Source organism: Heptranchias perlo, chromosome 35 (genome assembly GCF_035084215.1).
Source record: "Heptranchias perlo isolate sHepPer1 chromosome 35, sHepPer1.hap1, whole genome shotgun sequence".
In the NCBI taxonomy this organism is placed as follows: Eukaryota; Metazoa; Chordata; class Chondrichthyes; order Hexanchiformes; family Hexanchidae; genus Heptranchias; species Heptranchias perlo.
In genome coordinates this window covers 29,699,317-29,716,929 of record NC_090359.1, presented here as the reverse complement: position 1 = coordinate 29,716,929, position 17,613 = coordinate 29,699,317, and the positions used below count along the sequence as shown (strand labels likewise).

Here is a 17,613-nt window from a genome sequence, read left to right as displayed (position 1 = left end):
AGCAAATTCCACAGACCTACCACCCTCTGAGTGAAGAAGTTTCTCCTCATCTCAGTTTTGAAAGAGCAGCCCCTTATTCTAAGATTATGCCCCCTAGTTCTAGTTTCACCCATCTTTGGGAACATCCTTACTGCATCCACCCGATCAAGACCCTTCACAATCTTATATGTTTCAATAAGATCGCCTCTCATTCTTCTGAACTCCAATGAGTAGAGTCCCAATCTACTCAACCTCTCCTCATATGTCTGCCCCCTCATCCCCGGGATTAACCGAGTGAACCTTCTTTGTACTGCCTCGAGAGCAAGTATGTCTTTTCTTAAGTATGGAGACCAAAACTGTATGCAGTATTCCAGGTGCGGTCTCACCAATACCTTATATAACTGCAGCAATACCTCCTTGTTTTTATATTCTATCCCCCTAGCAATAAAAGCCAACATTCCGTTGGCTTTCTTGATCACCTGCTGCACCTGCATACCAACTTTTTGATTTTCTTGCACTAGGACCCCCAGATCCCTTTGTACTGCAGTACTTTCCAGTCTCTCGCCATTAAGAAAATAACTTGCTCTCTGATTTTTCCTGCCAAAGTGCATAACCTCACATTTTCCAATATTATATTGCATCTGCCAAATCTCCGCCCACTCACCCAGCCTGTCTATATCCCCTTGCAGGTTTTTTATGTCCTCCTCACTCTCTACTTACAAAAAGTAATCAAAAAGGCTAAGGGAATGTCAGCCTTTATCCCATGGGGAAAGGAATACAAATGTGAGGAAGTGATGCTTTAGTTGTACAGAGCCTTGGCCAGACCCCATTTGGAGATCTGCTCTCAGTTCTGGGCACTGCACCTCAGCAAAGATATATTGGCCTTGGAGAGGTTGCAATGCAGATTCACCAAAATTATACTGGGATTTGAGGGTTAAATTACGAGGACAGGTTGCATAAACTTGATTTGTATTTCCTTGAGTGTAGAAGATTGAGGGGTGATCTAATCGAGATGTTACAGATAAACTATTTCCTCTGGTGAGGGAATCAAGAACAAGGGGGCACAATCTTAAAATTAGAGCTAGGCCAGTTAGGAATGAAATCAGGAAGCATTTTTTCACACAAATGGTAGTGGAAATCTGGAATTCTCTTCCCAAAAGGCTGTGGATTCCGGGGGTCAATTGAAATTTTCAAGACTGAGATCGATAGATTTTTGTTAGGTAATGGATTCAAGTGATATGGAGTAAAGGTGGGTAAATGGAGTTGAGGTACAGATTAGCCATGAAGATTGAGTCAGTGCAGCACTCCATCAGGACTCTGCAGACAAACACAGACAGACACACACACACACACACACACACACACTCAGACAAATACACACATACAAATAAACACACACACACACTCACATACACATACAAATAAACACACACAGACAGACACACACACATACACAGACAGAGACAGACACATGCCACTGTTCTGATCTCATTATAGGGCGACATAGAATTACATCAAATGTACAGCACAGAAACAGGTCATTCGGTCCAACAGGTCTATGCTGGTGTTTATGCTCCACACGAGCCTCCTCCTTCCCTACTTCATCTCAACCTATCAGCATATCCTTCTATTCCTTTCTCCCTCAAGCGTTTATCTAGCTTCCCTAGGTACTAAATATTCCTGGATATAAGGAAGGAAAGAAAGGAGGGGGTTGGGAGGGTGGCAATATTAATTAAGGAGAATATTGCAGTGCTGGAGAGAGAGGATGTCCTGGAGGGGTCAAGGACAGAATCTATTTGGTTAGAGTTAAGAAACAAAGAGGTGCCATTACATTACTGGGTGTATTCTATAGACCACCAACTAGTGGGAAGGATATAGAGGAGCAAATTTGAAGGGAAATTACAGAGAGGTGCAAAAGCCATAGAGTAGTGATAATGGGGGACTTCAACTATCCTAATATAGACTAGGATAGTAATAATATAAGGGGCAAAGAGGGGGAGGAATTTTTGAAGTGTGTTAAGGAGAACTTTGTTGTCCAGTACGTTTCCAGCCCAATGAGGAAGGAGGCATTGCTGGATTTGGTTTTGGGGAATGAGGCAGGTCAAGTGGAGCAAGTGTCAGTGGAGGAACATTTAGGGACCAGCGATCATAGTATCATAAGGTTTAGAATAGCTATGGAAAAGGATATGAACCACTCTAAAGTAAAAATACTCAATTGGAGGAGAGCCAATTTCAGTGGGATTTCTGGCCCGGGTAAATTGGAATCAAAGATTAGCAGGCAAAATTGTAATTGAACAATGGGTGACCTTTAAAGAAGAGGTGGTTCAGGTACAGTCTAGGTACATTCCCACACAGGATAAAGGTACGGCAACTAAAGCCAGAGCTCCCCGGATGACAAAAGAGATAGAGAGTAAGATGAAGCAGAAAAAAGGGGCGTTTGTCAGATGTCAGGTTGATAACACAAGTGAGAACCAGGCTGAATATAGAAAGTTCAGAGGGGAAGTAAAAAAGGAAATAAGAGGGGCAAAGAGAGAGTGAGAATAGACTGGCGGCAAATATAAAAAGGGAATCCAAAAATCTTCTATAGGCTGTAAACAGTAAAAGGAGGGGTGGGGCCGATTAGGGACCAAAAAGGAGATCTACTCATGGAGGCAGAGGGAATGGCTGAGGTACTAAATTTTTTTTTTATTCGTTCACGGGATGTGGGCGTCGCTGGCGAGGCCAGCATTTATTGCCCATCCCTAATTGCCCTTGAGAAGGTGGTGGTGAGCCGCCTTCTTGAACCGCTGCAGTCCGTGTGGTGAAGGTTCTCCCACAGTGCTGTTAGGAAGGGAGTTCCAGGATTTTGACCCAGCGACGATGAAGGAACGGCGATATATTTCCAAGTCGGGATGGTGAATGACTTGGAGGGGAACGTGCAGGTGGTATTGTTCCCATGTGCCTGCTGCTCTTGTCCTTCTAGGTGGTAGAGGTCGCGGGTTTGGGAGGTGCTGTCGAAGAAGCCTTGGCGAGTTGCTGCAGTGCATCCTGTGGATGGTACACACTGCAGCCACAGTGCGCCGGTGGTGAAGGGAGTGAATGTTTAGTGTGGTGGATGGGGTGCCAATCAAGCGGGCTGCTTTATCTTGGATGGTGTCGAGCTTCTTGAGTGTTGTTGGAGCTGCACTCATCCAGGCAAGTGGGGAGTATTCCATCACACTCCTGACTTGTGCCTTGTAGATGGTGGAAAGGCTTTGGGGAGTCAGGAGGTGAGTCACTTGCCGCAGAATACCCAGCCTCTGACCTGCTCTTGTAGCCACAGTATTTATGTGGCTGGTCCAGTTAAGTTTCTGGTCAATGGTGACCCCCAGGATGTTGATGGTGGGGGATTCGGTGATGGTAATGCCATTGAATGTCAGGGGGAGGTGGTTAGACTCTCTCTTGTTGGAGATGGTCATTGCCTGGCACTTATCTGGCGCGAATGTTACTTGCCACTTATGAGCCCAAGCCTGGATGTTGTCCAGGTCTTGCTGCATGCGGGCTCGGACTGCTTCATTATTTGAGGGGTTGCGAATGGAACTGAACACTGTGCAGTCATCAGCGAACATCCCCATTTCTGACCTTATGATGGAGGGAAGGTCATTGATGAAGCAGCTGAAGATGGTTGGGCCTAGGACACTGCCCTGAGGAACTCCTGCAGCAATGTCCTGGGGCTGAGATGATTGGCCTCCAACAACCACTACCATCTTCCTTTGTGCTAGGTATGACTCCAGCCACTGGAGAGTTTTCCCCCTGATTCCCATTGACTTCAATTTTACTAGGGCTCCTTGGTGCCACACTCAGTCAAATGCTGCCTTGATGTCAAGGGCAGTCACTCTCACCTCACCTCTGGAATTCAGCTCTTTTGTCCATGTTTGGACCAACGCTGTAATGAGGTCTGGAGCCGAGTGGTCCTGGCAGAACCCAAACTGAGCATCGGTGAGCAGGTTATTGGTGAGTAAGTGCCGCTTGATAGCACTGTCGATGACACCTTCCATCACTTTGCTGATGATTGAGAGTAGACTGATGGGGCGGTAATTGGTCGGATTGGATTTGTCCTGCTTTTTGTGGACAGGACATACCTGGGCAATTTTCCACTTTGTCGGGTAGATGCCAGTGTTGTAGCTGTACTGGAACAGCTTGGCTGGAGGCGCAGCTAGTTCTGGAGCACAAGTCTTCAGCACTACAGCTGGGATGTTGTCGGGGCCCATAGCCTTTGCTGTATCCAGTGCACTCAGCCGTTTCTTGATATCACGTGGAGTGAATCGAATTGGCCGAAGACTGGCTTCTGTGATGGTGGGAATATCGGGAGGAGGCCGAGATGGATCATCTACTCGGCACTTCTGGCTGAAGATGGTTGCAAACGCTTCAGCCTTGTCTTTTGCACTCACGTGCTGGACTCCGCCATCATTGAGGATGGGGATGTTTGCAGAGCCTCCTCCTCCCGTTAGTTGTTTAATTGTCCACCACCATTCATGACTGGATGTGGCAGGACTGCAGAGCTTTGATCTGATCCGTTGGTTGTGGAATCGCTCAGCTCTGTCTATAGCATGTTGCTTCCGCTGTTTAGCATGCATGTAGTCCTGAGTTGTAGCTTCACCAGGTTGACACCTCATTTTTAGGTACGCCTGGTGCTGCTCCTGGCATGCTCTTCTACACTCCTCATTGAAGCAGGGTTGGTCCCCTGGCTTGTTGGTAATGGTAGAGTGAGGAATATGCCGGGCCATGAGATTACAGATTGTGGTGGAATACAATTCTGCTGCTGCTGATGGCCCACAGCGCCTCATGGATGCCCAGTTTTGAGCTGCTAGATCTGTTCTGAATCTATCCCATTTAGCACGGTGGTAGTGCCAATAACACGTTGGATGGTGTCCTCAGTGTGAAGACGGGACTTCATCTCCACGAGGACTGTGCGGTGGTCACTCCTACCAATACTGTCATGGACAGATGCATTTGCGACAGGTAGATTGGTGAGGACGAGGTCAAGTAAGTTTTTCCCTCATGTTGGTTCGCTCACCACCTGCCGCAGGCCCAGTCTAGCAGCTATGTCCTTCAGGACTCGGCCAGCTCGGTCAGTAGTGGTGCTACCGAGCCACTCTTGGTGATAGACATTGAAGTCCCCCACCCAGAATACATTTTGAGCCCTTGCTACCCTCAGTGCTTCCTCCAAGTGGTGCTCAACATGGAGGAGGACTGATTCATCAGCTGAGGGAGGACGGTAGGTGGTAATCAGCAGGAGGTTTCCTTGCCCATGTTTGACCTGATGCCATGAGATTTCATGGGGTCCAGAGTCAATGTTGAGGACTCCCAGGGCCACTCCCTCCTGACTGTATATCACTGTACCGCCACCTCTGGTGGGTCTGTCCTGCCGGTGGGACAGGACATACCCAGGGACGTGATGGAAGAGTCTGGGACGTTGGCTGAAAGGTATGATTCTGTGAGTATGGCTATGTCAGGCTGTTGCTTGACTAGTCTGTGGGACAGCTCTCCCAATTTTGGCACAAGTCCCCAGATGTTAGTAAGGAGGACCTTGCAGGGTCGACTGGGCTTGGTGTTTTGCCGTTGTCGTGTCCGGTGCCTAATGAGTACTTTGCATCTGTCTTTACCAAGGAAGAAGATGCTGCCAGAGTGTCAGTAAAGGAAGATGTAGTTGAGATACTGGATGGGCTAAAAATTGATAAAGAGGAGGTACTAGAAAGGCTAGCTGTACTTAAAGTAGATAAGTCACCAGGTCCAGATGGGATGCACCCTAGGTTGCTGAGGGAAGTAAGGGTGGAAATTGCAGAGGTGCTGGCCATAATCTTCCAAACATCCTTAGATACGGGGGTGGTGCCAGAGGACTGGAGAATTGCAAATGTTACAACCGTGTTCAAAAAAGGATGTAAGGATAAACCCAGCAACAAGCCAGTCAGTTTAACCTCAGTGGTGGGGAAACTTTTAGAAACGATAATCCGGGACAGAATTAACAGTCACTTGGATGAGTGTGGATTGATAAGGGAAAGCCAGCATGGATTTGTTAAAGGCAAATCGTGTTTAACTAACTTAATAAGAGATTTTTGATAAGGTAACAGAGAGGGTAGATGAGGGCAATGCAGTTGATGTGGTGTATATGGACTTTCAAAAGGCGTTTGATAAAATGCCACATAATAGGCTTGTCATCAAGATTGAAGCCCATGGAATAAAAGGGGCAGTAGCAACATGGATACAGAATTGGTTAAGTAACAGGAAACAGAACATTTGTTTTTCGGACTGGAGGGAGGTGTACAGTGTTGTTGCCCAGGGGTCGGTATTAGGATCAATGTTGATTTACAATAATAACTTGGACTTGGGTGTGCAGGGCACAATTTCCAAATTTGCAGATGACACAAAACTTGGAAATGTTGTGAACAGTGAGGAGGATAGAGATAGACTTCAAGAGGATATAGACAGGCTGGTGGAATGGGTGGGTACATGGCAGATGAAATTTAATGCAGAAAAATGCAAAGTGATACATTTGGGTAGGAAGAATGATGAGAGGCAAAATAAACTAGAGGGCACAACTCTAAAAGAGGTACAGGAACAGAGAGATCTGGGGGTATATGTACACAAATCATTGAAGGTGGCAGGGCAGGTTGAGAAAGCGGTTAAAAAACCATATGAAATCCTGGGCTTTATAAATGGAGGCATAGATCACAAAAGCAAGGAGGTTATGATGAACCTTTATAAAACACTGGTTCGGCCACAGCTGGGGTATTGTGTCCAGTTCAGGGCACTGCACTTTAGGAAAGATGTGAAGGCCTTAGAGAGAGTGCAGAAGAGATTTACTGGAATGATTCCAGGGATGAGGGACTTTAGTTACGCGGATAGACCGGAGAAGCTGGGGTTGTTGTTCTTGGAATAGAGATGGTTGAGACGAGATTTGATCGAGGTATTCAAAATCATGAAGGGTCTAGACAGAGTAGACAGAGAGAAACTGTTCCCATTGGCGGAAGGGTCAAGAACCAGAGGTCATAAAGTGACTGGCAAAAGAACCAAAGGTAACATGAGGAAAAGCTTTTTTACACAGTGAATGGTTAGGATCTGGAATGCACTGCCCGAGGGGGTGGTGGAGGCAGATTCAATCGTGGCCTTCAAAAGGGAACTGGATAAGTACTTGAAAGGAAAAAAGTTGTAAGGCTACAGGGATAGGGCGGGGGAGTGGGACTAGCTGGATTGCTCTTGCATAGAGCCAGTGCGGACCCGATGGGCCGAATGGCCTCCTTCTGTGCTGTAACCTTTTTATGATTCTATGATTCCCCTTAAATGCATCTATACTGGTTGCCTCAACAACTACTTCCACATTCTAACCACTCTCTGTGTAAAGAAGTTTCTCCTGATTTTCCTATTGGATTTATTAGTGACGATCTTATATTCATAGCCCCTAATCTGCTTCCCCCACAAGTGGAAACATCTTCTCTATGTCTATCCTATCAAACCCTTTAATAATATTAAAGACCTCTAGCAGGTCACCCCTCTGTCTTCTCTTTTCTAGAGAAAAGAGCCCCAGCCTGTTCAATCTTTCCTGATAGGTATAACCTTTCAGTTCTGGTGTCATCATAGTAAATCTTTTTTGCACCTACTCCAGTGCCTCTATATCCTTTTTATAATATGGAGACCATAATATGGTATTCACTGGGGGCAGGAGTCTGATACTACTCGGGGATGGTATTCACTGGGGCCTGGGGTCTGATATTATCAGGGTCTGATAGTCACTGGGGGCAGAGGTCTGATATTATCAGGAGATGGTATTTGCCATGGGAAGGGGACTGATATTATCGGGAGATTGTATTTACCAGGGGAAGGGTGTCTGATATTATCGGGGATGGTATTTACCATGGGAAGGGGTCTGATATTATCAGGAGATGGTATTTGCCATGGGAAGAGGTCTGATATTATCGGAGATGGTATTTACCATGGGAAGGGGACTGATATTATCGGGAGATTGTACTTACCAGGGGAAGGGGTTTGATATTATCAGGAGATGGTATTTACCATGGGAAGGGGGTCTGATATTATCAAGGGATGGTATTTACCATGGGAAGGGGTCTGATATTATCAGGAGATGGTATTTAACATGGGAAGGGGTCTGATATTATCAGGAGATGGTATTTACCATGGAAAGGGGGTCTGATATTATCAAGGGATGGTATTTACCGTGGGAAGGGGTCTGATATTATCAGGAGATGGTATTTACCATGGGAAGGGGTCTGATATTATCAGGAGATGGTATTTAACATGGGAAGGGGTCTGATATTATCAGGAGATGGTATTTACCATGGGAAGGGGGTCTGATATTATCAAGGGATGGTATTTACCATGGGAAGGGGTCTGATATTATCAGGAGATGGTATTTACCATGGGAAGGGGTCTGATATTATCAGGGGATGGTATTTACCATGGGAAGGGGGTCTAATATTATTGGGAGATGGTATTTACCATGGGAAGGGGGTCTGATATTATCACGGGATGGTATTTACCATGGTAAGGAGGTCTGATATTATCAGGGGATGGTATTTACCATGGGAAGGGGTCTGATATTATCAGGAGATGGTATTTACCATGGGTAGGAGGTCTGATATTATCTGGAGATGGTACTTTCCATGGGAAGGAGGTCTGATATTATCAGGAGATGGTATTTACCATGGGAAGGTGGTCTGATATTATCAGGGGATGGTATTTACCATGGGAAGGGGGTCTGATATTATCAGGAGATGGTATTTACCATGGGAAGGAGGTCTGATGTTATCAGGGGATGGTATTTACCATAGGAAGGGGTCTGATATTATCGGGGGATGGTATTTACCATGGGAAGGGGTCTGATATCAGCAGGAGATGGTATTTACCATGGGAAGGGGGTCTGATATTATCAGGAGATGGTATTTACCATGGGAAGGGAGTCTGATATTATCAGGAGATGGTATTTACCATAGGAAGGGGGTCTGATATTATCAGCAAATGGTATTTACCATGGGAAGGGGTCTGATATTATGAGGAGATGGTATTTACCATGGGAAGGGGGTCTGATATTATCAGGAGATGGTATTTACCATGTGAAGGGGGTCTGATATTATCAGGAGATGGTATTTACCATGGGAAGGGGGTCTGATATTATCAGGAGATGGTATTTACAATGGGAAGGGGGTCTGATATTATCAGGAGGTGGTACTTACCATGGGATGGGGGTCTGATATTATCAGGAGATGGTATTTACCATGGGAAGGGGGTCTGATATTATCAGGAGATGGTATTTACCATGGGAAGGGGGTCTGATATTATCAGGAGATGGTATTTACCATGGGAAGGGGGTCTGATATTATCTGGAGATGGTATTTACCATGGGAAGGGGACTGATATTATCAGGGGATGGTATTTACCATGGGAAGGGGGTCCGATATTATCAGGGGATGGTATTTACCATGGGAAGGTGGTCTAATATTATTGGGAGATGGTATTTACCATGGGAAGGGGGTCTGATATTATCAGGGGATGGTATTTACCATGGGAAGGAGGTCTGATATTATCAGGGGATGGTATTTACCATGGGAAGGGGTCTGATATTATCAGGAGATGGTATTTACCATGGGAAGGAGGTCTGATATTATCAGGAGATGGTACTTTCCATGGGAAGGAGGTCTGATATTATCAGGAGATGGTATTTACCATGGGAAGGTGGTCTGATATTATCAGGGGATGGTATTTACCATGGGAAGGGGGTCTGATATTATCAGGAGATGGTATTTACCATGGGAAGGAGGTCTGATGTTATCAGGGGATGGTATTTACCATAGGAAGGGGTCTGATATTATCGGGGGATGGTATTTACCATGGGAAGGGGTCTGATATCAGCAGGAGATGGTATTTACCATGGGAAGGGGGTCTGATATTATCAGGAGATGGTATTTACCATGGGAAGGGAGTCTGATATTATCAGGAGATGGTATTTACCATAGGAAGGGGGTCTGATATTATCAGCAAATGGTATTTACCATGGGAAGGGGTCTGATATTATCAGGAGATGGTATTTACCATGGGAAGGGGGTCTGATATTATCAGGAGATGGTATTTACCATGGGAAGGGGTTCTGATATTATCAGGAGATGGTATTTACCATGGGAAGGGTGTCTGATATTATCAGGAGATGGTATTTACCATGGGAAGGGGGTCTGATATTAACAGGAGGTGGTACTTACCATGGGATGGGGGTCTGATATGATCAGGAGATGGTATTTACCATGGGAAGGGGGTCTGATATTATCAGGAGATGGTATTTACAATGGGAAGGGGGTCTGATATTATCAGGAGGTGGTACTTACCATGGGATGGGGTCTGATATTATCAGGAGATGGTATTTACCATGGGAAGGGGACTGATATTATCAGGGGATGGTATTGACCATGGGAAGGGGGTCTGATATTATCGGGAGATGGTATTTACCATGAGAAGGGGGTCTGATATTATCTGGAGATGGTATTTCCCATGGGAAGGCGTCTGATATTACTGGGGGATGGTATTTACCATGGGAAGGGGGTCTGATATTATCAGGAGATGGTATTTACCATGGGAAGGGGGTCTGATATTATCAGGGGATGGTATTTACCATGGGAAGGGGGTCTGATATTATCAGGGGATGGTATTTACCATGGCAAGGGGGGCTGATATTATCAGGGGATGGTATTTTCCATGGGAAGGCGTCTGATATTACTGGGGGATGGTATTTACCATGGGAAGGGGTTCTGATATTATCAGGAGATGGTATTTACCATGGGAAGCGGGTCTGATATTATCAGGGGATGGTACTTACCATGGGAAGTGGGTCTGATGTTATCAGGGCATGGTATTCACCATGGGAAGGGGTCTGATATTATCAGGAGTTGGTATTTTCCATGGGAAGAGGTCTGATATTATCAGGAGATGGTATTTACCATGGGAAGGGGGTCTGATCTCATCAGGAGATGGTATTTACCATGGGAAGGGGGTCTGATATTTTCAGGGGATGGTATTTACTATGGGAAGGGGTCTGATATTATCAGGGGATGGTATTTACCATGTGAAGGGTGTCTGATATTATCAGGTGATGGTATTTACCATGGGAACGTGTCAGATATTATCGTGAGATGGTATTTACCATGGGAAGGGGGTCTGATATTATCAGGAGATGGTATTTACCAGGGGAAGGGGGTCTGATATTATTGGGGGATGGTATTTACCGTGGGAAGGGATCTGATATTATCAGGGGATGGTATTTACCATGGGAAGGGGTCTGATATTATTGGGGGATAGTATTTACCATAGGAAGGGGATCTGATATTATCAGGGGATGGTATTAACCATGGGAAGGGGACTGATATTATCAGGAGATGGTATTTACCATGGGAAGGGGGTCTGATATTATCAGGGGATGGTATTTACCATGGGAAGGGGACTGATATTATCAGGAGATGGTATTTACCATGGGAAGGGGGTCTGATATTATCAGGAGATGGTATTTACCATGGGAAGGGGGTCTGATATTATCAGGGGATGGTGTTTACCATGGCAAGGGGGTCTGATATTATCAGGGGATGGTATTTACCATGGGAAGGCGTCTGATATTACTGGTGGATGGTATTTACCATGGGAAGGGGTTCTGATATTATCAGGAGATGGTATTTACCATGGGAAGCGGGTCTGATATTATCAGGGGATGGTACTTACCATGGGAAGTGGGTCTGATATTATCAGGGCATGGTATTCACCATGGGAAGGGGTCTAATATTATCAGGAGTTGGTATTTGCCATGGGAAGAGGTCTGATATTATCAGGAGATGGTATTTACCATGGGAAGGGGGTCTGATCTCATCAGGAGATGGTATTTACCATGGGAAGGGGGTCTGATATTTTCAGGGGATGGTATTTACCATGTGAAGGGTGTCTGATATTATCAGGTGATGGTATTTACCATGGGAACGTGTCAGATATTATCGTGAGATGGTATTTACCATGGGAAGGGGGTCTGATATTATCAGGAGATGGTATTTACCAGGGGAAGGGGGTCTGATATTATTGGGGGATGGTATTTACCGTGGGAAGGGATCTGATATTATCAGGGGATGGTATTTACCATGGGAAGGGGTCTGATATTATTGGGGGATAGTATTTACCATAGGAAGGGGATCTGATATTATCAGGGGATGGTATTAACCATGGGAAGGGGACTGATATTATCAGGAGATGGTATTTACCATGGGAAGGGGGTCTGATATTATCAGGGGATGGTATTTACCATGGGAAGGGGACTGATATTATCAGGAGATGGTATTTACCATGGGAAGGGGGTCTGATATTATCAGGAGATGGTATTTACCATGGGAAGGGGGTCTGATCTCATCAGGAGATGGTATTTACCATGGGAAGGGGGTCTGATATTTTCAGGGGATGGTATTTACTATGGGAAGGGGTCTGATATTATCAGGGGATGGTATTTACCATGGGAAGGGGGTCTGATATTTTCAGGGGATGGTATTTACTATGGGAAGGGGTCTGATATTATCAGGTGATGGTATTTACCATGGGAACGTGTCAGATATTATCGTGAGATGGTATTTACCATGGGAAGGGGGTCTGATAATATCAGGAGATGGTATTTACCAGGGGAAGGGGGTCTGATATCATTGGGGGATGGTATTTACCGTGGGAAGGGATCTGATATTATCAGGGGATGGTATTAACCATGGGAAGGGGGTTTGATATTATCAGGAGATGGTATTAACCATGGGAAGTGGGTCTGATATTATCAGGGGATGGTATTTACCATGGGAAGGGGGTCTGATGTTATCAGGGGATGGTATTTACCATGGGAAGGGGTCCGATATTATTGGGGGATGGTATTTACCATGGGAAGGGGTCCGATATTATCAGGAGATGGTATTTACCATGGGAAGGGGTCCGATATTATCAGGAGATGGTATTTACCATGGGAAGGGGACTGATATTATCAGGAGATGGTATTTACCATGGGAAGGGGGTCTGATATTATCATGCGATGGTATTTACCATGGGAAGGGGTCTGATATTATCAGGAGATGGTATTTACCATGGGAAGGGGGTCTGATATTATCAGGAGATGGTATTTACCATGGGAAGGGGGTCTGATATTATCATGCGATGGTATTTACCATGGGAAGGGGGTCTGATATTATCAGGAGATGGTATTTACCATGGGAAGGGGGTCTGATATTATCAGGAGATGGTATTTACCATGGGAAGGAGGTCTGATGTTATCAGGGGATGGTATTTACCATGGGAAGGGGTCCGATATTATTGGGGGATGGTATTTACCATGGGAAGGGGTCCGATATTATCAGGAGATGGTATTTACCATGGGAAGGGGTCCGATATTATCAGAAGATGGTATTTACCATGGGAAGGGGACTGATATTATCAGGAGATGGTATTTACCATGGGAAGGGGGTCTGATATTATCATGCGATGGTATTTACCATGGGAAGGGGTCTGATATTATCAGGAGATGGTATTTACCATGGGAAGGGGGTCTGATATTATCAGGAGATGGTATTTACCATGGGAAGGGGGTCTGATATTATCATGCGATGGTATTTACCATGGGAAGGGGGTCTGATATTATCAGGAGATGGTATTTACCATGGGAAGGGGGTCTGATATTATCAGGGGATGGTATTTACCATGGGAAGGGGGTCTGATATTATCAGGAGATGGTATTTACCATGGGAAGGAGGTCTGATATTATCAGGAGATGGTATTTACCATGGGAAGGAGGTCTGATATTATCAGGGGATAGTATTTACCATGGGAAGGGGGTCTGATATTATCAGGAGATGGTATTTACCATGGGAAGGGGGTCTGATATTATCAGGAGATGGTATTTACCATGGGAAGGGGGTCTGATATTATCATGCGATGGTATTTACCATGGGAAGGGGGTCTGATATTATCAGGAGATGGTATTTACCATGGGAAGGGGGTCTGATATTATCAGGAGATGGTATTTACCATGGGAAGGAGGTCTGATATTATCAGGAGATGGTATTTACCATGGGAAGGGGGTCTGATATTATCAGGGGATGGTATTTATCATTGGAAGGGGGTCTGATATTATCAGGAGATGGTATTTACCATGGGAAGGGGGTCTGATATTATCAGGGGATGGTATTTACCATGGGAAGGGGTCCGATATTATTGGGGGATGGTATTTACCATGGGAAGGGGGTCTGATATTATCAGTAGATGGTATTTACCATGGGAAGGAGGTCTGATATTATCAGGGGATGGTATTTACCATGGGAAGGGGGTCTAATATTATCAGGGGATGGTATTTACCATGGGAAGGGGGTCTGATATTATCAGGGGATGGTATTTCCCATGGGAAGGCGTCTGATATTACTGGGGGATGGTATTTACCATGGGAAGGGGGTCTGATATTATCAGGAGATGGTATTTACCATGGGAAGGGGGTCTGATATTATCAGGGGATGGTATTTACCATGGCAAGGGGGTCTGATATTATCAGGGGATGGTATTTACCATGGGAAGGGTGTCTGATATTATCAAGGGATGGTATTTTCCATGGGAAGGCGTCTGATATTACTGGGGGATGGTATTTACCATGGGAAGGGGTTCTGATATTATCAGGAGATGGTATTTACCATGGGAAGCGGGTCTGATATTATCAGGGGATGGTACTTACCATGGGAAGGGGGTCTGATATTATCAGGGGATGGTATTTATCATTGGAAGGGGGTCTGATATTATCAGGAGATGGTATTTACCATGGGAAGGGGGTCTGATATTATCAGGGGATGGTATTTACCATGGGAAGGGGTCCGATATTATTGGGGGATGGTATTTACCATGGGAAGGGGGTCTGATATTATCAGTAGATGGTATTTACCATGGGAAGGAGGTCTGATGTTATCAGGGGATGGTATTTACCATGGGAAGGGGGTCTAATATTATCAGGGGATGGTATTTACCATGGGAAGGGGGTCTGATATTATCAGGGGATGGTATTTCCCATGGGAAGGCGTCTGATATTACTGGGGGATGGTATTTACCATGGGAAGGGGGTCTGATATTATCAGGAGATGGTATTTACCATGGGAAGGGGGTCTGATATTATCAGGGGATGGTATTTACCATGGCAAGGGGGTCTGATATTATCAGGGGATGGTATTTACCATGGGAAGGGTGTCTGATATTATCAAGGGATGGTATTTTCCATGGGAAGGCGTCTGATATTACTGAGGGATGGTATTTACCATGGGAAGGGGTTCTGATATTATCAGGAGATGGTATTTACCATGGGAAGCGGGTCTGATATTATCAGGGGATGGTACTTACCATGGGAAGTGGGTCTGATATTATCAGGGCATGGTATTCTCCATGGGAAGGGGTCTGATATTATCAGGAGTTGGTATTTGCCATGGGAAGAGGTCTGATATTATCAGGAGATGGTATTTACCATGGGAAGGGGTCTGATCTCATCAGGAGATGGTATTTACCATGGGAAGGGGGTCTGATATTTTCAGGGGATGGTATTTACTATGGGAAGGGGTCTGATATTATCAGGGGATGGTATTTACCATGGGAAGGGGGTCTGATATTTTCAGGGGATGGTATTTACTATGGGAAGGGGTCTGATATTATCAGGTGATGGTATTTACCATGGGAACGTGTCAGATATTATCGTGAGATGGTATTTACCATGGGAAGGGGGTCTGATATTATCAGGAGATGGTATTTACCAGGGGAAGGGGGTCTGATATTATTGGGGGATGGTATTTACCGTGGGAAGGGATCTGATATTATCAGGGGATGGTATTAACCATGGGAAGGGGGTTTGATATTATCAGGAGATGGTATTAACCATGGGAAGTGGGTCTGATATTATCAGGGGATGGTATTTACCATGGGAAGGGGGTCCGATATTATCAGGAGATGGTATTTACCATGGGAAGGGGTCCGATATTATCAGGAGATGGTATTTACCATGGGAAGGGGACTGATATTATCAGGAGATGGTATTTACCATGGGAAGGAGGTCTGATATTATCAGGAGATGGTATTTACCATGGGAAGGGGGTCTGATATTATCAGGAGATGGTATTTACCATGGGAAGGGGGTCTGATATTATCATGCGATGGTATTCACCATGGGAAGGGGGTCTGATATTATCAGGAGATGGTATTTACCATGGGAAGGGGGTCTGATATTATCAGGAGATGGTATTTACCATGGGAAGGAGGTCTGATATTATCAGGAGATGGTATTTACCATGGGAAGGGGGTCTGATATTATCAGGGGATGGTATTTATCATTGGAAGGGGGTCTGATATTATCAGGAGATGGTATTTACCATGGGAAGGGGGTCTGATATTATCGGGAGATGGTATTTACCATGGGAAGGGGACTGATATTATCGGGGATGGTATTTACCATGGGAAGGGGTCTGATATTATCAGGAGATGGTATTTACCATGGGAAGGGGTCCGATATTATCAGGAGATGGTATTTACCATGGGAAGGGGTCTGATATTATCAGGGGATGGTATTTACCATGGGAAGGGGTCTGATATTATCAGGAGATGGTATTTACCATGGGAAGGTGTCTGATATTATCAGGAGATGGTATTTACCATGGGAAGGGGTCTGATATTATCAGGGGATGGTATTTACCATGGGAAGGGGACTGATATTATCGGGGATGGTATTTACCATGGGAAGGGGTCTGATATTATCAGGAGATGGTATTTACCATGGGAAGGGGACTGATATTATCAGGAGATGGTATTTACCATGGGAAGGGGTCTGATATTATCAGGGGATGGTATTTACCATGGGAAGGAGGTCTGATATTATTGGGAGATGGTATTTACCATGGGAAGGATGTTTGATATTATCAGGAGATGGTATTTACCATGGGAAGGGGGTCTGATATTATCAGGAGATGGTATTTACCATGGGAAGGGGGTCTGATATTATCAGGAGATGGTATTTACCATGGGAAGGGGTCTGATACTATCAGGAGATGGTATTTACCATGGGAAGGAGGTCTGATATTATCAGGAGATGTTATTTACCCTGGGAAGGAGGTCTGGTATTATCAGGGGATGGTATTTACCATGGGAAGGTGTCTGATGTTATCAGGATATGGTATTTACCATGGGAAGGAGGTCTGATATTATTGGGAGATGGTATTTACCATGGGAAGGATGTTTGATATTATCAGGAGATGGTATTTACCATGGGAAGGGGTCTGATACTATCAGGAGATGGTATTTACCATGGGAAGGAGGTCTGATATTATGAGGAGATGTTATTTACCCTGGGAAGGAGGTCTGGTATTATCAGGAGATGGTATTTACCATGGGAAGGAGGTCTGATATTATCAGGGGATGGTATTTACCATGGGAAGGGGGTCTGATATTATCAGGGGATGATATTTACCATGGGAAGGAGGTCTGATATTATCATGAGATGGTATTTACCATGGGAAGGGGGTCTGATATTATCAGGGGATGGTATTTACCATGGGAAGGAGGTCTGATATTATCATGAGATGGTATTTACCATGGGAAGGG

At 45.1% G+C, this 17,613-nt stretch overlaps 1 protein-coding gene across 4 annotated transcripts in view; it reads right to left on the bottom strand.

The window, feature by feature from the left end:
• LOC137302563 (ceramide-1-phosphate transfer protein-like) overlaps nt 1-17,613 on the bottom strand; it is a 37,326-nt gene that overhangs the window by 10,327 nt on the left and 9,386 nt on the right. The gene's annotated exons all lie outside the window — the stretch shown is intronic.